Raw genomic sequence first — 27,239 nt, forward strand, 5'->3', positions numbered from 1 at the left:
TGGTTCTCAGTAGCAGAGGTTAAGATGGAGGACATATAATGTCCTGACATGAAGGAAACTACACAAGTAAAAAAAATGGCTCATGCATTTGTAAGAGGACTGCTGAACTCACATTTGACAATGAACCAGATTCCTCAACTTTTGCCACATAAAAAATAGAAGAAGCCAAGGCACCATTAGAGATTACTGCACGATTCCATGGATTTAGAAAGCTTCAATTGTAACCATGTTATGCCACCAGGTGGCGCTGCTTTCAAAAACTGGAAAAAGACTCGTACAAGACGGAGGTATCCCCTAAAATAGAATAATTTCAATAGTAACTAGGGCGACTTCAGTTTAAAAATACAAATGTTAAAAAAAGCGACAGGCTTAAAAGCAGCGTCGTCTTCCCGTCTTTTAAGATGTATGAAGTTTGGACAAGAGTGGTAATGAAACCACATTTAAATTCAGCAGAGGTTTTACAGAGCTGAACGGTACATACTTCTGAGAATGCAGAAGATTTGAGGCAGGGTATCCAAAGGTTGTGAGTAAATGTATGGTTAATGAAAATTAAATCTTGCAGAACTGCACCCCTGCCTTATAAGTATTCCAACGAGGATTGCATTGCGTCAAGGCACTTAACTGGTTGTCTGAAGCTCCCCTAGCACACCAAGAGGAATGCCACTGACATCCCTATGATCGTTTATAGCCAGTGTTTAAAATTAATCAACTGTGACCAAAATGATGTCAGCGATAGGATGGGGGCTATGAGGAGGGTGGAGATCCAAAGCAATCACGGAGGATGGAATAATAGTGTAAATACGACGAGCGAAAGTGAAAGTAATGGCCCGGAGAAGTCATTTCAGAAGGAGTTTGGCGCCGCGAAAGTGAAAGTAATGGCCCGGAGGAAGAGATAAGAAAGGCAGATGGCGAAGTAATAGCCCGGAGGAAGAGATAAGAAAGGCAGATGGCGCATGCACGCGAGTGTGCACGCAAGCTTCAGGCCAAGAAAAGCTTGTGGGTAGCACTTTGAAAAGCCCCTTACTAAAAGTCGAGCAAGCAGCGCATGCGCTGCTCTAGGCTCGACCTAAAAATAGTAGAAATAAATACCTGTTCGATTAATCGGGATATGGATCTCAGGACCAGTAATCACAACTGACACAATCAAAGGTTCAGACTGAGGGTTACCAGACCTACTTGCCTCTTGTAACAGTCAGCCTTTGGGCAAACCCATCACAGATTTAAGGGCCAAAAACACCAGGGTGCATTTAGAAGTAGTCGACGCTGCGCTATATAAACATCTGTGACCTCACATGATATCAGTAGATGCCCATCTCAACATCGGTAGCAAATATATATTTGAAGCAAACAAAATTTTGAAAAATTAACATCTGTTATTAGAAGTGAGTAAACAATGCACCAACAATATTATTACATCTTTTTTTTAAAGCTGATTTCAAAGAGCAAACACACATATGTCTACAACTAAAATCAGGTAATGTATTCGTCAACGCTCACCCGAGGCACTCATCAAACATTTTATGTCTTTATATGTTTAGTCTTGTTCCTTTCATAGACAAGAGCTTAGTAGGTTTATTGATGAAGGAACATTGAGTCAGATATGTTTGCGCATAAATTCCCCTCATTAGTGTGTTGTGTTCAACCTCTGATCCAGTGTTGTTGTTATGATACCTTTAGTAATTTCTTGCCCTTTCTAGATGTTTCATGGACTCTTAGTCTGGAGTAAATACTTGGTGTGACCTTTCTACCACTCCGTGTATCAATGTATATTTTTTACATTCATGCAGTTATTTTTCTTTTTCGTTGTCGTCTCCTTCTTCCTCTCCTTCGTTTTATTTTATTTTCATTATTTAATTATTGCTGCTAACCAGCAGTATCACTTCAAATAAAACTTTAAAAAAAAATGTATATCCCCAAGTATTCACAGTTTGTTTTTAATAGTTTTCAGCCACCACTAGTAGTCACCAGAGGAGTGCAAGAAAGTTAAATCAGTTATCTAAAATTTCCCTCTGAACCAAGTTGTAAAATGGTTTTGGAAGGTTGTCTTATAAAAAAAACAACCATTGGCTATGCCACGATAATGTTGGTGGATATAAAAAAACAAGCATTGGCTAGGCCACGATAATATGTTTGTGGATATCAAAAAAACAAGCAATGGCTAGGCCAGGATAATATGTTTGTGGATAGGGCGTGTGCATACTCAAAAAGCATCAAACATATTGGCTTTGTCAGTGCTTGTTTGCCCAGCACCATTTAGGAGGAAGCGCATATGAAAGCATCTGAAAAATTAATGCTATTGAAACACGTAGTTTTCTTTTCAGAAGTAACTTTTATCAGATGCTTTTATCAGTGTTCACTCTCAATCAATCAATCAATCAATCAATCAATCAATCAATCAACAGAATTTGTAAAGCTCAACACTGTCATCCCTAGGGGCATCTGAGCACTGTCTCTGTGGAAGGGCCAGGTCTTGAGTCACTTTCTGAAGTCTGCCAGCGAGGGGGCTGTATGAAGCTGGACGGGGAAGGTCTTTCCATGTTTTGGCAGTGATATCGGAGAAGGAGCAGCCTCCGCTACGGCTTTGGTGGATATGGGGTGTGTGTGAGGGAGAGTGAAGAGCGTGCGCAGGTGTCTAGAGAGTTAGTGGCAGTTCAGTCGATGGTTGATCCTAGGCCATGGAGGGCTTTGATAGCGTGTGTGAGGATCTTCAACTGGCCTCTCTTCTGTATGGGGAGCCAGTGGAGGTCTTTTAGGTGGGGAGCGATGTGGGTTTGTTTGGGGAGGTCAAGGATGAGTCTGACTGCCGCTTTCTATATGGTCTGGAGTCTTCTGACGAGCTGGGTGGAGGACGTTGCCATAGTCAAGGCAGCAGGTGACGAAGGCCTGAGTGATGGTCTTTCTGGTGTTGGTTGTGATCCATTTGAAGATGCTGGGGGAGCATAAAAAGTGTGTGGAAGCAGGAGCAGATGCCTGAGTTGACCTGTCATTTCATAGTCAGTTGACTGCCGCAGATGATGCAGAGGTTGCGTTCATGGTCGGTGGCTGTGGGTGTAGGTCCATCTTTTGCAGGTCACCAGATTTGGTCCCATGCGGTGGTGTTCTTCTCAACGATCAGTACTTCAGTTTTGTTGAAGTCGAGTTGGAGGCAGTTGTTTCTCATCCATTTGGCTAAGCTGGCCATGGTTTTTCAAAAGTTAATTTTGACATTGGAGAGATCCTCAGTGAGCAAGAGAATCAGTTGTGTGTTTTTACGTAGGAGATTATGTTGAGTCCATGGGATCTGATGACATCTGCGAGGGGCCATGTAGATGTTGAACAGGGTGGGGCTGAGGGAAGATCCTTGTGGGATGCCTCATTTGATGTCTTAGGGTATGGAGGTGAAGGGAGGCAGTTGTATGCTCTGTGAATGTCCTGTAAGGAAGGAGGCGATCCACTTAAGGGCGTATTGCTGTGTGCCAATGTTGTAGAGTCTGTTGATGAGGGTGTTGTGGGAGATGGAGTCGAATGCTGTGGAGAGGTTGAGGAGGATCAGGGCCACAGTTTGTCCGTGGTCGAGGAGCATTCTGATGTCAACTGTGTTGGCAATCAGCACGGTCTCAGTGCTGTGGTTGGCACGAAATCCTGATTGTGAGGCTTTCAGTAGGTGGTTTTGTTCCAGGAATTCAGTGAGTTGCTGGTTGATGGCTTACTCAAGTACTTTGGCCCGGTAGCGGAGCAGGGAGATCGGCGATAATACTTTAGATCGCTGGGGTCAGCGGAGGTTCTCTTTAGGAGGGGTCTGACATCTGTGTGTTTTCATCCGTACAGGTAGGTTGCTGAGGAGATGAAGCTGTTGAGGATACTGATGAGTTGCATGTTGATGGGGTATGTTATGAGGTTGTAGAGGTGGTGGGAGCAGGGGTCAGTTGACACCCAAGAGTGGACAGAAGACATGATGACTGAGGTGGTCAGGGTGGTGAACGGAGACCAGGTGGTAATGGTTTGGCTGTTGCTTGCTGGTTGGTTGAGGTCATTGAGTTTGAGGGTGGTGTGTTGTAGGGTGAAACTGTTGTAGATGCTGGTGATCTTTCTGTGGAAGTAGTCTTATAGGGTGTTGCAGAGTTCTTGGGAGGAGCAGATGGTGTTCTCTATGACTGTTGGGTTGGAGAATTCTTTGACTAATCTGAAGAGTTACTTTGTGTGGTTTGCCGCAGAGTTGATGTGAATGGTGATGGCTGCTTTCTTGGCTTCCTTGCTGTGTTGGTGATATTTCCTGAGGGCTGTTTTGTGGGCTGCTCTGTCAGCTGGGTTCTAAGTGGCACACCATAGTTTCTCCAATAGGTGGCATTTGCTCTTGGTGGTACTGAGTTCTGGGGTGTACCAACTGGTGTGTTTGGAGAACTTGTTGGATTTTGTAGGTTTCAGTGGGGTGACTCTGTTGGAGCTGTCGATGATCCAAGTAGCAAAGTTCTGGACGTCCTGGTCTAGGTCTGTTGAGGTCCTGGGTTGGGAGGTGGTGAGGGTCTGTGATCACTGAGTTTTGGTGAACTTGCTCCTGCTGCAGTGGGGGTGAATCTTACGCCTAGTGATGGTGTGCTGGGCATCGTGATGGGGAAGTGTGCAATAATGGGGTCAGTCCAGGTGAGTTTTGTGGTGTGGCTTAACTTGATCCTGTCGCTGGAGGTGAAAATGGGATTAATTGTGTGTCTGGCTTTGTGCATGGGTCCGGCGACCAGTTGAGTAAGGCCACTGGTGTTCAGGTTTTCCAGGAGGGCAATGGAGTTGGCGTAGTTGAGGTAATCGATGTGGAGACGGAGGTCACTGAATAGGACGTAGTGGTGAGATTCGATTGCTAGGAGGGCATAAGGTTGGGGATGGCGTCGCAGAATGTTGCTCAGAGTCCCGGGGGTCTGTAGGCCAGGGTGTCTCTTATTAGTTTGTAGTAGGAAGTTGAGGTGTTCCATGAGAGGCACAGGGCCATCGTTGGTGATGGTGCATCTGATGGTTTCCTTGAAGATGATGGTGATCTTGTAGCCATCAAAAATGGTGGTGGTGATGTTGGGGTTTGAGGAGGGGTTTAACCACGTTTCAGTGATGAAGGAGGGTGGTGATAGTGTCCCAGATTTCTGTTGCATGTTTGCAGAGGGAGTGGGCATTGAGCAGGATAAAGTGAAGCTGTAGCGGGGTGTTTTTGGTCATGTGGGCAAAGTTTGTGCAAGATCTTTCATAGGTTGTGTCGCAGTAGAAATGGCAGTGTCGGCAGGTGAAGGTTCTTTGGTGGATCGTAGGGAAGAGGAGACACATGCTGTTTCAGCATCCAGGGACCAGGTCCAGGAGTTCCTTGGCGGTGTCCCATCGGGTGGTGGGAGGGCTGGGGAAACTAACTCTGGGCAGTGTCCAACTGGCAGTGCATTGGCTGCACACGTCCACTGTGTGGCCAAGCGGTGGCCTCCATTAGTGGTCCTAGTGGGTGGTCCTAGTGGTCATGGGACAGGCAGCACAGGGTCAGGGGCAGAAGGCAGTGCAAGGACAGCGCAGGGGGAGCAGCAGAACAGTGACAGGGACCACAGGCACCGCAGGGACAAGGACTGCAGAAAGCGCAGCTACAGTGCAGGGACAGCAGGTACAGCACAGGGACAGTAGGCAGCGCAGGGGTAGGGACAGCAGGCAGCACAGGGACAGCAGGCCGCGCAGGGACAGCAGGCAGCACAGGGGCAGCAGGCAGAGCAGGGACAGCAGGCAGAGCAGGGGCAGCGACAGCAGGCAGTGCAGGGGCAGGGACAACAGGCAGCACAGAGACAGCAGGCAGTGCAGGGCCAACAGGCAGTGCAGGGACAGCAGGCCGTGCAGGGACAGGGATAGCTGTCAGCACATGGACAGTGTAGGGAGAGCAGGCAGGGACAGGGACAGCAAGAAGCGCAAGGACAGGGGGTTGGGCACAGTACATTAAGTTGTGGTCAGGTGAAAGAGGGGTGGCCCAGCCCAGCCTCCTCTAGGTTCTGTAGGGCGTGGACAAGTCTGCCCTTAGCACTGACTTTGCCCGAGCTCCGCCCGCACGGTCCCACAATGCAGGAGCCACAGGGGCCCTTTATTGGCGCTGAGAGGTGAGAAAATGGATGTACCAGGTAGCCTCTCCTCTTGGGCTCCTGGAAATTGTAGTCTGGTGGTAGGAAGGGGTAGGAGGCACTGTGGATTGCGGTAGCAACAGGCGGGAAGACACCTCTCCAGTGCTATAAAAGTTGTGGCAATGTTGAAAAAGTAAAAAATACCATAACATGCAGAATGATGTTCCAAGATGGCTGCCATTTTAATAAACAGTCAGTGACAGGTGCAGCTGCACTGGGAAGCAGGCACTGACCAAACGTTTGCAATATAGATGGTACAAAAAATGAAGCAACCCTTTTTTGTGACATTTATTTTTCAGCTTTTACCCGAGCATACTCCATAGGGCAACCAGGTCCATTGCAGACCGATGTCAGACGTTAAATAGTCCCTCATGTATTCAAATTAGGCAGTAAGAAACATCCAAACAGTCAATAGCAATACCGTTAAGGCTGAAGGTTCCGGAGCAAAAGAAGCAATGGCTGAAGGAGGTTGACTGGAGCACCTAAAAGTAAGCTTAGAAAACAAGATGTTAGATATGGGATGGATTAAGACATACATATTGATATAATGTGTGCATGGCTCTTTTGGTTTGGGGTCAAGTCTTATGTTAAAGTGCAAGTATAGTAGGTATCGATGACTTTTAGTGCCAGGCTCATAATGGTTTCCATTGAAGAAGTACACAAACTGTATGTTGCACAGCAGACTGCTCACCTTAACCAGTGCTAGAACCATGTGCATAAGATCATACATTAGTAGAATTACTGAGCTTAACTTGTAAAGGATCCAATCCACCCTAAAGTGCTCATGCTCCGTTTGATTTATAGTTGGTGTGTATGCTTTTGGACCAGTTGACCTATCAGTTCTAACTTGGTCACATCTCTCGAAAGGATCTGGAACCATTTTAAAGCTGCAGTGTGGCATCCATTTTGTGTTTTAGTTATAAAGTTCAGGTTTGAAGTTGTCTCAAGATATATACTAAAAGTCACTACCTTCCTTAGTGTGATAAAGTACAAAATACAATTTCCCCACCCCCTGCGTACATTTTGTTGCATATTTCAAAGACTGAGGATGAAAATTGTGGAAAAAGCTGAGCTATTACAATTAGGACTTTGTTTTAGTGATTCTGTTGATGGTTGACTCCTCACAATCTCTAGTCTACAGAAAGCCGGAAACAGAGATACTATGGTTGATGTACAAAGGTAGGGGAAGCGATGTATATGTCAATCATCCTCTTAGGTTATGCCCCCGTTTCATTGCATGGAAAGGGCAGAGAGAGGTCTATTTTCAGCAGCAAGGATTCTCCACCGTTTATTAATGGATTTCTTCAAAAGATTCGAAGTAGGTGAATACTCGATGGCACACACTATTTCGCATTGTTTCTCTTTTTCGTAGACTCTAAGGAGTGATTGCCTATTATTTTTACCAGCTCTTTTTTTGCCTCACTCAATAGGTCGCCCCTTGTCTATAATGTGTGTGTCAGGAGATAGGACTGTTCATCAAATGGATTGAGATCAATACATTTGCGCCTGATCCTCAAGTACTGTCAAATGATACATTTTTCCAAAGTGCCATCTAATGATAGCTGTGAAAGCTGAAAGATGATTTTTGGAACCTTGCTTTCCAAAAACATTGCTGTAGACTTAAGAGGTTCATCCTGATTGTTGCACCATGTGAGGAACACAGCAGTGGATGTCTCATCATTATTTCGGATATGTGACCATGCCTCATCATTCAAATAATTTCAATATGGGAATCTGCCAAGGGCAAAGGAAGCCAATGAGGGATATTAGGGAGCCAAGAAAATTGAAATTAAACACGAGTTGCCTTGTGTCAATATAACATGATGGCTCAAATCCATCCACACTTTACTGTACTTTGTCATAAAACATCTTTTTATTTTGAGTAATAATCTTTAGTTTGTCATTCAATATAATAGAAAGGTAAAAAGAAGAGAAAACAGTGCTATGCGAAAGCATACCCCCGTTTTCGTTATGAAGGGATAGTGAACAAATATTCATTATAATAACAGAACCAGTTTCCTTGAGTCTCCAACTGTTATAGAGTGGTTCCAAGTTCAAGAAACTTCCAGCAAAAATGACAATTCAAACCAATATTCATTCCATATAAGCCATTCATCTCTGAAGATGCCCTGCAAACAGCACCAGTAACCAAATGGTTTCTACAATACATGCAATTTCTCCAGAATCGACTTTTCTTTTTTATGCCAAAAAAGTCAAGAGAGAAACTTGACTGTATTTGTTTCAGAAGCATTTCTTTCCTGAAAGACAACATCAGGGAAAATGTTCTACCTTTTGAAAATGAATACATTTTTGTCTTGTCCTAATGTGTGGAAAGGAATTGACTATTCAACTACTAGATTAGACAGTCGTCCTGTGGAGAAATCTCTTAATCTAGAATGTATCTGTTGTTCTTCAATTCTATCGCGTTCACATAACACTAGAATATAATATAATTCACTGGAAGCTTAACCTGATACCAAATTCTCTGTCAGAGATCCCAAAAAATGCCTGAGCGAAGCAGATCCATGTATTCAATCCCAAAGGGTGAGCACCAAAGTGAAACACAAATGGAAAAAGTACCGAAATATGTTTATGTCATCCAAGAACATGTTTAATCAAATTATGATTACAGATGAAGTTTTTCATCATTAAAATGGACGATAAAGGCTCTATTCTCGAATTCAATAATACACACTAAACATCAGTTCTGTTATTTTTATCCAAGTGTCCAGAATTAGGCTTGTTCTCAAGTGAGTAAGAAGCCTCCATGGAAAGATGTTCTGTTAATCAAAAGGTACAAACATAGACACTGTTATTTTCATAGTGGCTGCCTACCCAGTTGAAATCTGAGAATAAAATAGTTATTGAGAATTTAAAATATCCCCAAAAATTACTCTTAAGTGAGAAAGACAAAATTGAACACTGCAGTTCTTTGGATAGCAATATGCTTCTATTTATTACAATTCTCACCCGTAACAATTAAGGAGCCCATTAGGATGGCAGTCGGAAACCCCCCCCCCAACCGCCATGGCAGCGAAAAACGACCGCCCACCGGTACAGCGACAAAACCGGCGGTCCGATTAGGATCAACCGCCCAAAAAAACAACCGCGGCGGAAAGAGGCAACGAAAAAAACGCCTGTCGCAGGCAGAGCTCATGAAAAACTGTCTGCGACAGTCGGATTTGCGGCGGATACACACCAAACCGCCACCAGGCTCATGGAGTAACCGCCAGTGAAATTAGTATTCCCCCGATGTGACAGCGGAACGTCCCGCTGTTTCCGACCCCCATGGTCGCAAACAGTGATGAATGGGACATCCGGCGGAAGGGCGTAGCATAGCAACCGCTGCGGACGCTCTGTGAGAAATATGGCGGTCGAAAAAAAAAAATCACAACATGGCCACCAAGTGCACACAGCAAACCAGCCCTGCCCTCAAAAACACCTAACACACCCCAATGACACACCCCAATGGCAACTCCAAAAACTACAAATTCCAGGACAACCTACACAACACACCTGACAGCAATTCTCCCTTTTAACACACACACATAGCTGAGTATAAAACCAGCCCCTTCCCTGACCACAATACTCCAGAAGTGAAGGGACAAACACCACAGCTGAAAGGAGAGGCAAATCATGACACCATCACAACACACACACACCACACACATCACCACCACCCACTCCACACCTGCACCCATAACCCCTTTGCACATCACAAACCATGGCACCACAGAAAATGCCCAAATTCACAGAGAGTGAGTGCGAATTGTCAGTCATGGTAGATGAGATAATAAGAATAGAGACACAATTGTTTGGTAACCTGATCCAACAGACACCATTAGCCACCAGAACACAAATGTGGACAAGGATAGTTGACAGGGTCAATGCAGTAGGGACCACCCCGTGCAACAAACAGGAAATCATGAAGCGGTGGCATGACCTGAAGAGTGTAGTGAAAAAGAAGAGGAACAAGAACTGTGAGCTGGCTCAGAGGACTGGCGGTGGCCCTCCCATTCCACCAAGAACATTCACTGAACAGGAGGAGAAGGTGCTTGCCATACAGCATCCAGAGAGTTTCACAGGAATAGCCAGGGGAGGGCAGGCTGGTAAGTACCAACAAAAGTATACCATTACACTGCTATGTACTGTCTTGCACAACTACAAAGCTACATCTCCGAGGCCCAAGTACATATATCTGCACCACAATACCCAACACAGGTCTCAATGATGTAACATTAACTCCATCTGAATCACCTCAAAGGTAGCCAACATTTACAGGGTTGTATGTGTCCAGGCAACCAGCACTACAACTCCCACCAGACCCCCTGTCCCACCCCTGAGCTGGATGTAGCACTCCCCCCTACCCAGAAACATGTGGCAGCCATCAGATCACTACAAAAAAGCTAACAGGTATGTAGCCATCTTCCCAGTGAGGGCTGTTTGGGGGTGGGAGTCCTACACTACAATTCCCACCATGCACCCTTGTCCCACCCCTGAGCAGGATGTAGCACCCCCACAAATAAGCATGTGGAAGCCATTGTATAGTTCCCCCTAACCTAACAGGTAGGTAGCCATCTTCCCAGGGAGGGCTGTTTGGGGCTGTGAGGCCTGCACTACAACTCACACCATGCACCCCTGAGCAGGATGTTGCATTCCCCCCACCCAGAAGCATGTGGCAGCCATTGTATGGTTCCCCCTCACCTAACAGGCCGGTAACCATCTTCCCAGGTAGGGCTGTCTGGGGGTGGGAGGCCTGCATTACAACTCCCACCAGGCCCCCTGTCCCACCCCTGAGCAGGATGTAGCACTCAAACACACCCAGAAGCATGTGGCAGCCATTGTATGGTTCCCCCTCTCCTAACAGGCAGGTAGCCATCTTCCCAGGGAGGGCTGTTTGGGGGTGGGGGGCCTGCACTACAACTCACACCAGGCCCCCTGTCCCACCCCTGAGCAGGATGTAGCACTCCCCCCACCCAGAAGCATGTGGCAGCCATGGTATGGTTCTCCCTCACCTGACAGGTAGGTAGCCATCTTCCCAGTGAGGGCTGGTTGACAGTGGGAGGTCTGCACTACAACTCACACCATGCACCTCTGTCACACCCCTGAGCAGGATGTAGCACTTCCCCCACCCAAAAGCATGTGGCAGCCAGTGTATGGTTCTCCCTCACCTAACAGGTGGGTAGCCATCTTCCCAGGGAGGGCTGTTTGGGGGTGGGAGGCCTGCACTACAACTCACACCAGGCCCCCTGTCCCACCCCTGAGCAGGATGGAGCACTCAAACACACCCAGAACCATGTGGCAGCCATTTTATGGTTCCCCCTCACCTAACAGGTAGGTAGTCATCTTCCCAGGGAGGACTGTTTGGGGGTGGGAGGTCTGTACTACAACTCCTACCATGCACCCCTGCCCCACCCCTGAGCAGGATGTAGCACTCCCCCCTACCCAGAAGCATGTGGCAACCATTGTATGGTTCCCCCTCACCTAACAGGTAGGTAGCCATCTTCCCAGGGAGGGCAGTATGGGGGTGGGAGGCCTGCACTACAACTCCCACCATGCACCCCTGTCCCACCCCTGAGCAGGATGTAGCACTCCCCCCACCCAGAAGCATGTGGCAGCCATTGTATGGTTCCCCTTCACCTAACAGGTAGGTAGCCATCTTCCCAGGGAGGGCTGTTTAGGGGTGGGAGGCCTGCATTACAACTCACACCATGCACCCCTGTCCCACCCCTGAGCAGGATGGAGCACTCCCCCCCACCAAGAAGCATGTGGCAGCCATTGTATGGTTCCCCCTCACCTAACAGGTAGGTAGCCATCTTCCCATGGAGGGATGTTTGGGGGTGAGGAGGCCTGCACAACAACACCCACCATGCACCGCTGTCCCACCCCTGAGCTGGATGGAGCACTCAAAACACCCAGAAGCATGTGCCAGAAAGTCAACCACAATGTGACAACAGGACAGGTAAGCAGACAGTGCATGCACTACAGCATTCATCAAGAAAAGCATGCAGACATATGACAACACAAGGCCCCACATCACACAAAAACTGATGCAGATACAATCACAAATTACAGTGTGCAGACAGCTAAGCATATGTAACTGTCACAGAAACAGAAGTGTGACTCACCAAATCGCAGATTGGAGCAAATCAGGGCGCAAACATGCACAGCAACGAATGCTCTCTGTAACTTCCATGGAGGCTGAGCATGAAGCACCATAGGCAAAGTAAACATGCATGGTCTGTGGAACAAAGAAATCAAAGCACAGGACAGGACAAAGGTATGAATGAGAAGACAATGGCTAGTTCATGCGCAGGTTTAATGGCTGCCAGTCAGAGTAATCAGCAAAGATGCTTCACATCAAGTTGTATTGCCGCCAGTTGTCAGATGACAAGCTTTCATCGTAATCCTAAAATCTTCACGTGGGGCCTGGAATCCATTGACATGTCACACCAGTGAAAAATAATGAATGTACCCCCACATCATGTCATGATGTACATCACTGTGCTGACATATAATGTGTGAAATAGTTCAATGTGTGTTGCATATCCTGTAAATAAGATACATTGAACAGCAAGCTTGAGGTGTGCACGTCAATGACCGTCTCCTCTCTGTCCCACAGGTGACCAAGAACTGACTGCAGAGGACGACAACATCAACCTGCAGATCCAGTCTCCTCCCCCAGAACATGGACTCTCTGATGCGGACTCCCTGGATTTGGAGGATTTGGAGCTCAAAGCCGGCCCATCTGGTATGCCAGGGCGCAACAGGTCCCAGGATACCACTGCCACCCCCGCCCCCTTAGGAACAACAATAACGCTGACCCCCTGCTGGAACGACCTGTGCGGCCATCACCACCAGCACCACCACCAGTGCTTGCTGCAACACTCGCACTGCCCCAGAAGATGACCACCCCACCCCAACAACTGCGAAGGGCAGGGAGAGTAGGCGTGTGCATACAGCGGTGAGGCAACAGGTCCGTGACAGCAGGGCAGGTGAGAGGACAAGTGGGAGTCAAAGCCAACAGGACCCTGGGACCGAAGCCCTGGCAAACATCACCAGAGTCCTTGGGGCCTATTAACAGGTCCAGGGACAAACGGGCCAGGCACATCAAGATGCCCGTGAGCTTCAACAGCTGCTGAGATCCATAGACAACTGCATGGGCACAATCGTGGACATCTTGGCCCAGCTAGTGGCGGTACTGAGGGTCAGACCTGCAGCACAAACAACACCTCCACCTCCCTCTGGTGGCACGCAGGATGCTAGTTACCCATCCTCCCCTGCGGAAACAGAGAGGGGTGACTCCTCAGACCCCACTGGCCCAGTAGCTGTGGCCCCCCCGCCTGCCAAAAAACCAAGGGGCCGTCCGAAGGAATCCTTGGGAGTAACTCGTGGCAAAGCGCCTGCCAAACGCCATCCAAGGAGCCAGCCATGATGCCACACCTCTTCACCCTGCCATTGACTTTGTCAGCTGTCCTTCCATACACAGCTGTGTTAATGGCATCCGTCTGTTGGACTGGGTCACCACATCAATGTGGTGAGGAATCAATTGTCTCATCTACCATCACTGACAACTCATTGCTCCACCCTTCACAATTTTGTAAATATTCACTCCCCTGTCACATATACCCCTTCTAAATAATCACTCCTTACACACCAATGTCGTTGTGTCTGCTCCATGTTTATCACAGTATGTGCAATGTTAACCATGATTACAATGTCATAGAAGCACGGATTGTAGGCAAGGAGAGGCTGAAGGGACCTAGGAAAATGTAATGTAAGGTGCACTTGTATAGCGCATCTGCCACCCCAAGGGTATCCTGGCGCTTAGATTACCAGTCAGCCACTGTGTGTATCTAACCAAGATAGGCAAGGATCTAATCTCTAGGAAACAATCTGGTTTTCAGTTCCTTCCTGAAACGTGACACGGTGTTCATTTGTCTAAGCTCCGTAGGCAGAGCATTCCAAAGTCTGGATGCTGTGAAGCTAAAAGATCTGCCACCCATTCGAGCTTTATTGACATAGGGAACACAAACCAGATTAGCCAGGGAAGCACGCAGGTGTCTAGCATGGGAGTACCGTATGAATTTCCTTTGCAGCAATTTTGGCCCAATTTTATGTGTTGCCCTATAGACAATGCAGAGTGCCTTTTAAATTGGACTCTTTGCGCAATGGGCAGCCAATGTAACTCATTTAAAGCAAGTGAGGCAGAGGCTCTGCGTGGCCGATTTAGCACCAGCTTAGCCGCTATAGTCTGTACTCTTTGTAATTTTTTTATCAAAGAAGCTGGGGCACCCAAAAGGAGTGCATTGCAATAATCCACTCTGCTTAGAACGATACTCCACACCATTTGAGGTCTAACTGAAGTAGGTAGAAACGGGAGTATCTTCCGAAGAGCTCGAAGCAGAGATAGACAGGTGTTCACAGTGTTATTCACCTGGGAGTCCAGTTGTAAGTTACTGTCTAACATCACTCCTAAGTTGCGCACTGTCATAGCGGGCAGTAGGGAGTTATTAGCTGGACCTGGCCAGAAATCTACTGGGAGAGGTTGCAGAATTTTTTCTGCGGTACAGCAAAGGACTTCCGTTTGTTTCCCCATTGAATTGTAATGAGTTCTCTCTCAGCCATTCTGCTGTTCTGTGCACACAGCTGTAGAATTTTTCTAGAGGCACTGCTTTATTGCCCCCAACGGAGAAGACAAGCTGGGTGTCGTCTGCATAGTTTATGACATCAATGCCAAAAGATTTTATCAGGACAATAAGTGGGCGGAGATAGAGATTAAACAAAATTGGGCTGATAGCCGAGCCCTGTGGAACTCCATGTTTAACATTTCTATTCTGAGAAGTAAAAGGCGACAAGGTCACTGCCTACTGCCTATTAGAAAGATAAGAATGCAGCCAGTCCCGAGCCCTGCCCACAACACCCAGCTCCTCCAATCTCTTAATCGGGATCCGGTGGTTAACCGTATCGAACGCGGCCGACATGTCAAGCAGCACTAAAAAAGCTGTCTGACCACTGTCAGCCCACATGCTCAGGTCATCCAAGACTGTCACCAGGGCGGTCTCGGCCCCATGTGCAGGGCGAAACCCAAATTGGACTTCGTCCAGCAACTCATTATCCTCAACAAATTTTGAGAGAGATTTACTCACCACCCTCTCCAAGATCTTAATCGGATACAGTAGTAAGGATATGGGTCTATAATTAGAGGGACACTGGGGATCCAGTGTAGCCTTTTTTAGCAGTGGAGAGACAACTGCCTTTTTCCAGCAGTCCGGTACTACGCCATTAGTTAGGGATTGACAACAAATATGATAAAGATGCGGAAAGAGTTCACCACCAAACAATTTCCAGAACTTATGTGGAAGTGGATCCATGGGGGAGCCTGAGGAAATGCCAGCTGCAATTGCATTACATTCCTCTTGTGAGGGAACCTGGAATTGATTCAACAATATTATATGTTCCCTATCAGTTATACTACAATTTATTGGAGTAGCATTACCAATATGCTGGTGCGCATCATCATTCGTGGAGGATTTTAGCCCGGTTAAAATTGTATTAATTTTTTCATCAAAAAAGACTGCTGAGTCATCACACAGTTCTTGTGATGCCGGAATTTTAGATTTTGCGCAGTCTGGGTTGGACATGTCTCTTACTAGGCTAAATAAAGTTTGAGATTTTTTAGCGGAACGTAAAATGGTTTCCTCAAGATGTTTAGTCTTGGCTTTGTCTATCAACTCTTTATAAATATAAAGCAGATTTTTTAAGGCTACTTTATCTGTCTCTAAATAGCTCCTCCTCCATTTCCTTTCTGCTTGTTTGCAGCTAGTCTTCATCAACCTTAGCTCTTCATTATACCAAGGAGCAGATGGCTTTTTACAACTTTTGGCTTTTCTCAGAGGAGCTAGCTGATCTAGAGAATTGGTGATTTGACGACACAAGTTCAGGTAGTTCTTCTCCACTGAATCATGGATATCAAATCTATCATCAACAAGCCTGGGAAGATCCACTAATTTTAGTATTTTAGACCATTCTCTACTAGTTCGTGTGACGGTCATATAGGCAGCTTGTTTTTGACGATTAGCTACTTTTAAGGAAAAAAGGACCTAAAAGTGGTCTGTCCAACTTAAAGGAAGTGTCTCCTTTACAGCTGCATCTTTTTCACCAGAAAAAACAAGATCCAGCACATAGCCCTTCTGATGAGTAGGATGTAGCACCAACTGTTGAAGGTTAACATTCTCACAGGCCTGACAAAGCTCTTTAAAAGCTGTGTCAAGGGTACCATTCTCCCAGAGATTAAAGTCTCCAAGGATCAATAGCTTGGAATGAGAGTGCGATAAGTTATATATCGCATCAATCAATTCTTGATAACCATGAGCAGCTCCACCTGGTGGTCTATAACAAAGTAAGCTTGTACATAAAACACCAGTAGGATCCTTAAGTGAGAACCTAAGTGATTCAATCCCCGGAATCTCCTCTACACAGAGTGGGGTGAGATTCCAAGTGTCTTTATAAAAAAAACAAGCTTCTCCCTCTCTCCCATCCAGCCTGGGTTTATGACAAATTTTATATCCTGGAGGGCAGGCTAAGCCCAACTCGACTTCTCTGTCTGCCCGTGTCTAAGTTTCTGTAAGAAATAGGACATCCAGGTTATGATCTTCTAATAATATATAAATCTCCAGGTAAAGTTTAGCCAGGGATGTAACATTAATCAATCCACAATTGAGAGTATCTGACTGACATGGCTTTCTTATGGATAGCCTTACCACAAGTGCCACTTTCATTATTCAAAGTCCTATCCTTCCGAGTGTCGAACAGGATAAGCTCATCTCTAGAGTAGACCAAACGGGGGGCAGTAGGAGCACCATAACTGGCGCTGACGGGCTTGCCTTTGGCGCGCCGGCTGCTCGCACGGCTGCACGCTTGCATCTCATCCGTTTAAGTGGGGAGAGTGCAAATGAACAACTAGAACGCTACCCAAGATGGCGGCACTTCTGATGACTCGTTCTTACAGGCGAGTCCACCAGCACATCAAGGGAGCTTTAGAACTTATTGTAAATAAGATAGCAAAAAGCAGGGTAAGTGCAACAACAGATAAAAATGCTTCTGTTAAAAATATATATTTTTTAAAAGTGACACTAATGCCCAACAACAAAATATAAGGAGCAATTGTATTTTTAAAAATCCCGGCGATTAAATGTCTCAACCATCACTATTAGAACGCGCAGCGGGTAATCTCACAGCTAACCGCGCGCTTGCATCTCGTCCGTTTAAGTAGGGAGAGTGCAAATGAACAACTAGAATGCTACCCAAGATGGCGGCACTTCCAGTGACTCGTTCTTACAGGCAAGGACACCAGCACATCAAGGGAGCATTAGAACTTATTGTAAGAATGACTAAGTGCAGCAAAAAACTGGGTAAGTGCAGATAAAAATGCTTCCGTTAAAAATAAAAAAAATTTAAAATGACACTAATGCCCAACAAAGAAATGTAAGCAGCAATTGTATTTTTAAAAATCACGGCGATTAAATGTTTCAACCATCACTATTAGAATGCGCAGCGGGTAATCAACACAACAGAACAATAGTCACTAGTCTGGCGGTGGCATCACAGCCATCACACAAAACTTGTCATCAAGGTACTCCAATCTGCACACATTACAATGAGCAACTGTACCGACATAGACATCCTGTAGCTGGGCATAACAACCCTGTTCCCTAAACATTGGCAGCCAGCACTGAGTCAACAACAGGCTGCAGTCACAAAGCTCATATTGGCCTTTTTAACAACAACATCAGCAGACAATGGCCCCGTTGTACATTGTCACTCACCTTCAAGTGAAGTAGCGGTTGATGAGCTGTTGTCGCAGGTCGACACCTTCCCCCTCTCTTCACTATCCTTGTCACTGGACATGGGTTGGTTTGCAGGCGGAGGCCTCGGCTGCTCATCACCGTCCAGGGGCAGTGGGATCTCCTTGCGCAAGGCCAGGTTGTGGAGCATGCAGCATGAGACAACGATCTGACACACCTTTTTGGGTGAGTACATCAGGGCACCTCCGGTCTTGTCAAGGCAGCGAAACCATGACTTGAGGAGACCAAAAGTACCCTCCACCACACAACGTGTCCTCCCATTGGCATCATTGTAGCTGACTTCACCCGGTGTCCAGGGATTACGCAGTGGGCTCAACAACCAAGGATGGTTGGGATATGCAGAGTCACCTAGGTGTGAGATGCACAGACCTACTTAGTAATACAACTGTGGCAGAGGACTTCATGTCACACACACAGCACACAAATTGACTCTGCATACTCACCCACAATCCATGCACGCTCAGGAAGCAGATTAGCCATCAGCTGGGGCACAATGCTGTTATGCATGATGTATGAGTCATGCGCGGTACTTGAAATTTGGCACACGTGCGAGATGATCATATCCGCCTGGCACACCACTTGCACGTTGATGGAATGGAAATGCTTCCTATTCCCATAGATGTGCTCACGTGCCTGTGGTGGAACGAGCCCAACATGTGTGCAATCAATGGCACCAACAACATGGGGGATGTGCCCATGGGCATAAAAATCAGCCTTAACACCCGCCAATTCATGCCTCATGGAGAAATGGATATATCTGTCCTTGTGGATCATCATAGCGGACAGGACATCCCCTAGCACCATGCTGAACATAGGTTGCGAAATCCCACCTGAGCTGGACAGCATGTGCTGGAATGATCCAGTGGCCAAAAAATGCAGGGCCGCTATCACCTTAGATGTTGTTGTGAAAGCAGTTAGATATGTTCTGCGAGGCTGCAGTTTGGGCTCCAAAATAGCACATAGGTTTTGTAGGGTGGCTCCATCCAGATGGAATTTCCAGATTACCTCCTCATTCTCTATGTCTGCCAGCACTGTGAAGGGATGATGCAGATTTGGACTCCTCCTGGTTGAGATGAAAGTGGACACATGTCAATGTAATACACCATGAGATGTGTACTACATCTTACGTTTTGACTGACACAAAGCCAACAATGACTGTCATCAAGGTTGAGTTACAGACCACCTTACATGTAGGGACAACTTCAACTACACCACTCGTACACTTGTCCCCTTTCACACAGCAAGTACCTCCAAAACAATATCTGACTATGAGCATGCACAAAGGGATATGACTACATCTAGCATGAGCAGGCCTGAGAGTATTTCATACAGCATATGTGTGAAACTGCAACACTACTGTCACATACCTAGCTGCTGTACCTGCCACACCTTCAGGCGTAAGTTGAACAGGGCACACATCAACAACACAATGAGCACAGTCTGTGCGTAAACAACAAGTGTGTGCATGAGCCAAGAAAAGTAGACAGTCAAATCTGTGCATTATTCATTAAGACATACATCACTGTGATTTTCTCAGCCCTTTCACACATTGACATGTGTACCCATTGGAGGGTCCATCACAACACTGTTCTGTGTACCTGCCCAGCAATATCACAAGTGACATGTGAGGGAGTACATGCCAATGTCCAAAATCACATAAACAAACATGGCATGTGTAGTCAGCAGTGGGGTAAATGTTACATTGGCATTGTGTGCACAATGCTGTGCCATTAATCATATGGCGACTGTGCACTCTTGATAACAGCCCATTGGCCATTGACACAGCATAATGTGTCCATAGGTGCTGTCAAAATGCTCTGGCACTCAAATCACGGTCACTCATAGCAGTGAATGGCACTCAAATCGAGGTAGCTACCGCCTGGACCTAGTGGTGTGTCACCGCCAATGCCCAACACACAATTGCGATAATGATAGGCATATACACATGCTCAAATGATGGTTGGCATGCTCCGCCACCCAAATCACTGTCATTCATAGCAATGAATGGCACCCAAATCGCGGTAGCTACCGCATGGACCCAGCGGTGTGTCACCGCCAATGGCAAAGTCACACTCGCGGTACTGATAGGCATATGAGTATTGCCAAATGGGGGTTGGCATGCTCCACCACCCAACTCACGGTCATTCATAGCAATGAATGGCACCTAAATCGCAGTAGCTACCACCTGGATCCAGCGGTGTGTCACCGCCAAAGCCCAACACACAATCGCGGTACTGATAGGCATATGAGTATTGCCAAATGGTGGTTGGCAAGCTCCGCCATCCAAATCACGGTCATTCATAGCAATAACTGGCACCCAAATCGCGGTAGCCACCGCATGGACCCAGTGGTGTGTAACCGCCAATGCCCAACACACAATCGCGGTAGTGATAGGCATATACACATGCTCAAATTGCGGTTGGCATGCTCCGCCACCCAAATCACGGTCATTCATAGCAATGAATGGCACCCAAATCAAGGTAGCTACCGCATGGACCCAGCAGTGTGTCACCGCCAATCCCAAAGTCACACTCGCGATACTGATAGGCATATGAGTATTGCCAAATGGTGGTTGGCATGCTCCGCCACCCAAATCACGGTCATTCATAGCAATAAATGGCACCCAAATCGCGGTAGCCACCGCATGGACCCAGCGGTGTGTCACCGCCAATGCCCAACACACAATTGCGGTAGTGATAGGCTTATACACATGCTCAAATGGCAGTTGGCATGCTCCGCCACCCAAATCATGGTCATTCATAGCAATGAATGGCACCCAAATTGCGGCCCCTGCGGTGTGTCACCGCCATGGACCATGCCCTCACAGTCAATGGGAACCGCAATCGCGGTAGCTTAATGCAATTTTGAAAATCACTGTAGGCGTGCTCCGCCACTGCGGAGCCGGTCATTGGATGCATTTGAAAAAGGCTGACCTGGAACACCAATTGCAGCAGCTTAGAACCACTGAAACTACCCCAGGGGGCTATATATGTGTGGGGAAGAGCCTCACATTTCCACAGCTCACAGAGCCTGCTGCCTGCCACACCTCACCACCAACTGTTGCTGTCTCCAGGGACTGCTGCCTGCCACCCCTCAACGACTGCTGCTGTCTCCAGGGACTGCTGCCTGCCACCCCTTACCACCAACTGCTGCTGCTGCTGTCTCCATGGACTGCTGCCTGCCACCCATCAACATCAACTGCTGCTGCTGCTGTCTCCAGGGACTGCTGCCTGCCACCCCTCAACACCAACTGCTGCTGTCTCCTGGGACTGCTGCCTGCCACCCCTCAACACCAACTGCTGCTGTTGCTATCTACTGGCCACAGTGATGGCGAGGACTGAGAAGATCCAGGCCAGTCCCTTCACCACCGAGGAGCTGCAGGTTCTGGTGGACAAGGTGCTCACACAGTATCCAAGGCTATATGGTGCAACAAATGTCATGGTAAGTCTTCCAGAGTGGGAGTGAGAGTGCAGGGGGGGCACACATGAAGTAGATCTGCTGCAGTATGTGCCTGAGAGTGTGAGGTTGTGTCATGCACTGTCTAGCATGCTGTCTTCAGGGGAAAGGGGTGTATAGCCTATTTTACACGTTTCCCTGCCTGCACATCAAGATTGGAGGGACATGTATTGTCTTGTCAGCCATGCAGTGACGCAGCAAGATTGCAATGCAGGAGTCAGGACAGTGATTGCTTGTGTGAATGGCTGTGTGGGTCTCTGATGTCCTTCACAGGCCCATCTGTGGCCTTAGCTAGGGTTGTTGTCCAGAGGGTAGTGATGGAATTGTGTCTGACTCAAAATGTGCCTCATCTCTAGTTCAGCACTATGCTCTGGACCTCAATACCCAAGGGTGACACTCTTGGTGGTCATTCACCTATGAGACAGCAGATTGACGCACTATTGTGCGCAGACCCTTCCATTTCTACCAGCATGTGTACAGGCTCCCATGTGTAGGCACTGTTTTTGCTCTTAAATTGTCCCTTTATGTAACATATCTGATGCCCCACGTTGGACCTCAGTGTGACCCCACCTGGGCTTCACAGTCACCGCCTAATCTGACAAGGACACATCACTGAATGTACAGAGTTTATATGTGTGTTGTTTTCAGGACTCTCCATCAATGAGGCATCACAGCCCTGTAGATTGCACACGGCAGGCCTTGTGAGAAGGGTGTGGGTTTCTAAGATCATGTCCCTCAATGTGACCTCCATGACACAGTGAGCCATTCACAGAACAAGGACATTAAGGGCTGCTCAGTGTTGGACACAGTGAGTCTTCCCATGAACATATATTGAGATGTAATGTATGTCTTGGTCACCCAAAAAATGGACAGTAGATGTGGTCAGCATACACATAGCTTTCTGTGCTGCATGGGTATGAGATGGGTAGGGACTGTGTCCACCCTCATACCTGCATGCATTTATGCATGATTCTACCATGCTGATGTACCATGTGAGATGCATTATTGTCTCTGCTAGACATATTGGTGAAGTTGGGATGAGTCAGTAACATGCTCCTGTACTGGAAGATAGTGGTACATTACACTGTTTCACTGATTGTTTCACGCTCTTGTCTCACATGCCTGCAGCTCAAGGTCCAACAGCATAAGGACATGCGGAGGACCATTGCATGCAAGGTGTGGGCTCTGGGTGTCTCCAACTGACGGTGCACTCACTGTCACAAAAGGTGGGATGACATCTGCCGGCTGAGCAAGAACGTGGTCGAGATAACACTGGGGCTGATCCCTCGGGCTAGCAGGTTGGTGCATCGGAGCATGACACCACTAATGGCCCGCATCTTAGCTGTGACACAGCCTGAGCTGGATACATGTTTGAAGGACCATCAGCAGCAAGCTGGGGGTGAGTATTCTGGGAAGGGTGACTTTGGTTGTGAGTGGCTGCATGTGTTCACAGCCTGGGCCAGCGCTGGCCTCCGTGATGTTGGTAGTGTGATACAGTGGCTTGTAAGTGGCCTCTATGTTGGGTGCAGCTGTAATGCATTTTCCCTACCTGTACTTCCTAATGTAATTTAAGTAATGGGCATTGACATTGCATTCTGAGTCGTGGGCTTCACGTATCGTCTGCATTGGGGTAATCTGGGATATCCCATGCAAGGGAACGGCAGTGTGCATAATATGAGTGTGCTTTCATCAATGCGTGCATTGCCTGACCTCAGAATTGTGAGGCTTAGACATCTGACACCAATGTGCAACAGTAGTTGTGCCCCAAAGTACAACATGATGGATGGCATAAGCTCATGGCCATTGTGGACTGTTATGTTGTAGTCTGTATCTGTGTTGTCCCCTTCTGCTCCATCCAGATATGACAGTGGCAACATGTCGTAGGGTACATCTTTGCCCCCATCAGGGCCCTAGGTGTATTCAGAGCTATTTGTGTGTCTGGTTGAACGGAGCCACCGGTGCTGTGCTGTTTGGTCATCACATGGCTCACTTATGCCCCGTTTGCTTGTTGACATGCAAAATTTGAGTTCAAAATTGAGGTCGCACAATGTTATTGCACAGGGTGGTGTGCAACATGGAGATTTCATCATCTTTAGTGATGCTTTGCTTGAATATCATTGTTCTGTTGATGCCAATGAACTGACCCTACATCTCTCTCTCATGCAGCATCTCCCGTGGGCACGTAAGGACAGGGGACGGACACCAGTGGTGAGGCATCAAGCACAACTGCTGCACACGAGCACAGTGACACAGATGTGACCAGCGCCTCGGAGGGGGACAGGAGTCTGCTTGAGGAATCACAGCCAGAGATGCAAACCTCAACGTCATCTGACACCAGCGGTGATGCATCTATGTTGGCGGGCACAGGGAACGGGGACTCTGCCTCCTCTTCCACCACACAGCATACAGTGCCCACCCTCCCAGCTACTTCCACTGTTGCTGCCCGTGTTCATAACAGTAAGAAGGGAAGAGTGTCCTTCACCCCAGGCACCGCTGCCCCTGTCCCCCTTGCTGCCATCAGTGCTGAGTCCGTGGACCTTTTGCGCCAGCTGTGTGTGGGCCAGACAGCTCTCCTCAATGCCTTCCTAGACCACGGCAAAAAGTTGGCACAGGTGGTTGCTTTCATGGAGGGCATACATTCAGACGTGGGTGGGCTACTCCGGATTGTCCAGTCTTTGTCCTCCGCAGTGACGGCAGCCATTCAACTGGCACAATCTCGGAGTCCAGCTCCAGTCCCTTTGTCCATCCCCCTGCCAGTGGCCACCTCTGACGATAGTGACCACACACCACAGACCTCAAGGGCAAGATACAGCACACACAGCGCACAGTAGCAGCAGCCCAAGCGGTCCAGGGCCCAGACACCATCCCCACAGAAAACTAAAGCCACCCCAGAGCGCAAAGACGAAAGCCCGTCAGGCGACACCAAGGGCCACAAAGCCAAGAAGCAGGCCTAAGGGTCACATACCTCAGAGGCATCCCCAGCCAAGGACTCTCCTGTCCCAAAAGCGTATCGCGAAGACAAGCACACATTTTCCGTGCCCGCAGACAAGGTAGTGCCTGCTAAGAGTACACATAAGAAGAGCTCCATGGCAGATTCAGCCACAACCTCAACTCCCATCCAAAGCCCTGTGGAGCAGGGAAAGGAGGGCACTGTAGGGGGTACACCTGGTAAACAGGGGATGGAGGTGCACAGGCTAGGCCAAGCGTACCGTTGGATCCAGCATGTCCCCAGAGGGAGGGCCACTGTCTGTACCTGATGCAGTTTTGGTGGTGAGTGTGCCTGTTGTGTCCACACCACTTTCCATTACTCCCAAGACAGGGAAGCCATTTCGAGTCCCCAAGAAGTGGAAAGGTACCCCTCTACAATCTCCCACCCACACTGTGTCTCATGGCAGCATGACTCCACTTCCACGTGCCACTACACCACCTGGTCCAAGCAGCCCTCTGGCTTCCCAAGCCACTCATGCCTCTAACTCAGCTGGGCCTCTCTCTCCCCGGTCAGTTCCTCCAACTGTCCCCGACACACAGCCACCTCCCAGTCCAACTGACAGCCAAGTCTGAGTGGAAATCCCCCTCACACACCTGTATCGCCCACAGCGGTGCCTGTACTGCCCATTGTTACCCACCTGACTGTGTTGCTGGCCATGGCAGGGTACAGTCACACACATTCCCTGTGCAGCTTCTCATGTACTTACTCTGCACCTTGGACTGGCCACTGGCCTTGTTGTTCACTGATGTTTGCCACTTTCCTGTGCAGGATTTCATGTAACTACTCTGCACTTTGTGCTGGCCACTGGCTTTGTTGTTCACTGATGTTTGCCCCTTGCCTGTGCAGCTTCTCACGTACTTACTCTGCACCTTGGACTGGCCACTGGCCTTGATGTTCACTGCTGTTTGCCCCTTCCCTGTGCAGGATCTCATGTAAATCTTCTGCACTTTGTCCTGGCCACTGGCCCTGCTCGTGTCTACTTTTGGTGCCTATCTGTGTAATATGTTAATAAAGACAGTTACTCCTGTTGTCTGCCTTGCCAGTGTCCTTGCTAAATAAAGGGTTTTCTGTGTGGGTATGGTTTACTTTGACACATGCTCTATATGTCACTTCAACATTGCCAATGGCTTGTTTAATTTTTTCAGGCTTTTACAGAGGTGACAGGCACTTCAGTTCTTCTTGACTCTGAGTCTTGGGGGTGCAATGATGTTGGTTTGTGAAGAACTACTGTTATCATGATCACTCTTTGGTCAGGTTAGCTATATTATTCACATGTCGTGTTTGTATGCACTGCCAGCACAAAGTGGGATTCTCTCCACAGTATTGCAGGCTGGCTGGCTAGGGTCATCATGTCTGTGTGATCTTTCTTGATGTGTGACCAGCAGTGTTGGTGTATGCTTATCTTGTCATGGCCAATCATCCTAGTCACATGGGCAAATTTCAATGTGTGCACGTGGGTGGTCAAGAAGTGTGCAGTGTGAAGGGTGTGACTTTGTCAGTAGTGTTGATGTGTGTGTGCCCCTGCAAAGTCAACTGCACACATGTGTCACCCAGGAGTTGAGTGCCTGTTATATGTATTGGTCAGCTCTGTGCTTGTTATTGTGTGCACATGTGGGAGTTCAAGGTTGTGCACTGTGCAGTGTGTTGGTGTGTCCTTGCACTTCTGGGGTGCACCTACTTGTTGTTGGTGGCAATTGTGAGTATGCATAGTGTGTGACTGGCAAGTCAGTGTTGTGTTTTGTTGATCAGTCACGTGTCTTGATACTGTTTGTGGTCACTGTGTAGACCTGCTCAGCCACATTGACATTGTGGGTGTGTTTTCTCATGCATTGCTGGCATGGGGCTTCATTACCTCCAGTATGGCATGTGGTGTGTGGTGTCATAACATCCCCTATGAGTGCTTCTAATGCCTACCCATTGTGAGTCTGCACTCCATCTATTTGTATATAGTACACTCCTGCCATGTCCACTACTGACGTACACAACACTTCACTTTCATGGCAGCTGTCCCCTTGGGTTCCCTGTGTGTTTGCTTCCCCATCACTTCATTTGTAACACTGTGCTTTGTGGTGCAGATCTGTGCACAGGAGCAATGTGCCACTCAGGACAGTTTACCAATTGGTTATATGTGATTTTCTTGTCTTGTTTTGCAGCCATGGTTGCTCATATACAGTTAAACTGTTTGTGCTGCACAGTCCTCTGGTCATGTTGTTGTCACCTGGGGGTCCCAGACTTGTGCATCTGTGGGTGCTGGGTTAGCTGTATGAGTGTTTGCTGGTGTACTTCTTCCCTTCCTGAGTGTGATGTCTGTGTGCTGTGCTGATTAGTGTTGTGGGGGTTCATGGTGTGTCACTCATATCTGTGTGGAACTGGTATGTTTGGTGTGCACACACTGCTTGTCGTGCATGCAGTGCTGTTAGTGTATGTTGTCTTGTCCTTGCCTGGTGTGCATCCCCTGATGTCCTGCTGTGTTTGCAATGTGATTTATTGGCATGTGCATCTGTTGTGTGTTTGATGTGGCTGTGTGTAGTGTTTGGGCTGTGTTGTCTCTTGCAGATGACGGATGCTCTGTGTGTGGTGTTCTATTTGCATGTCAGTGTGTGTGTTTTGTTGGTGTGGTGTGTTTCATTCAAATGTGTGTTGCCAGTGTGGTGTGCCTTACTTGTGTGTCTGCCACATGAACTTAGGTCTATTCTAGTTCCTGTGCTTGTTTTAGGTGCATCCTTGGTGTTTTCTCCTCTCATATTTGAGCTGTCTCTTGTCATTCTTCTGCAGGCTTGTGGTACACTATGACACCATGTTGACTTGATGGGTGGTGTGGTA

The 27,239-nt window shown here is 47.7% G+C and overlaps 1 long non-coding RNA gene across 1 annotated transcript; it reads left to right on the forward strand.

The window, feature by feature from the left end:
* Positions 1 to 20,655: 20,655 nt before the first annotated feature.
* Positions 20,656 to 24,376, forward strand: LOC146831104 (uncharacterized). Its single transcript, XR_014961235.1, has 3 exons — positions 20,656 to 21,412; positions 22,556 to 22,826; positions 23,594 to 24,376. It is a non-coding gene; the product is annotated as an uncharacterized LOC146831104 (long non-coding RNA).
* The last annotated feature ends 2,863 nt before the right edge of the window (positions 24,377 to 27,239 follow it).

Source organism: Triturus cristatus, chromosome 5_1 (assembly GCF_964204655.1).
Source record: "Triturus cristatus chromosome 5_1, aTriCri1.1, whole genome shotgun sequence".
Classification (NCBI taxonomy): domain Eukaryota; kingdom Metazoa; phylum Chordata; class Amphibia; order Caudata; family Salamandridae; genus Triturus; species Triturus cristatus.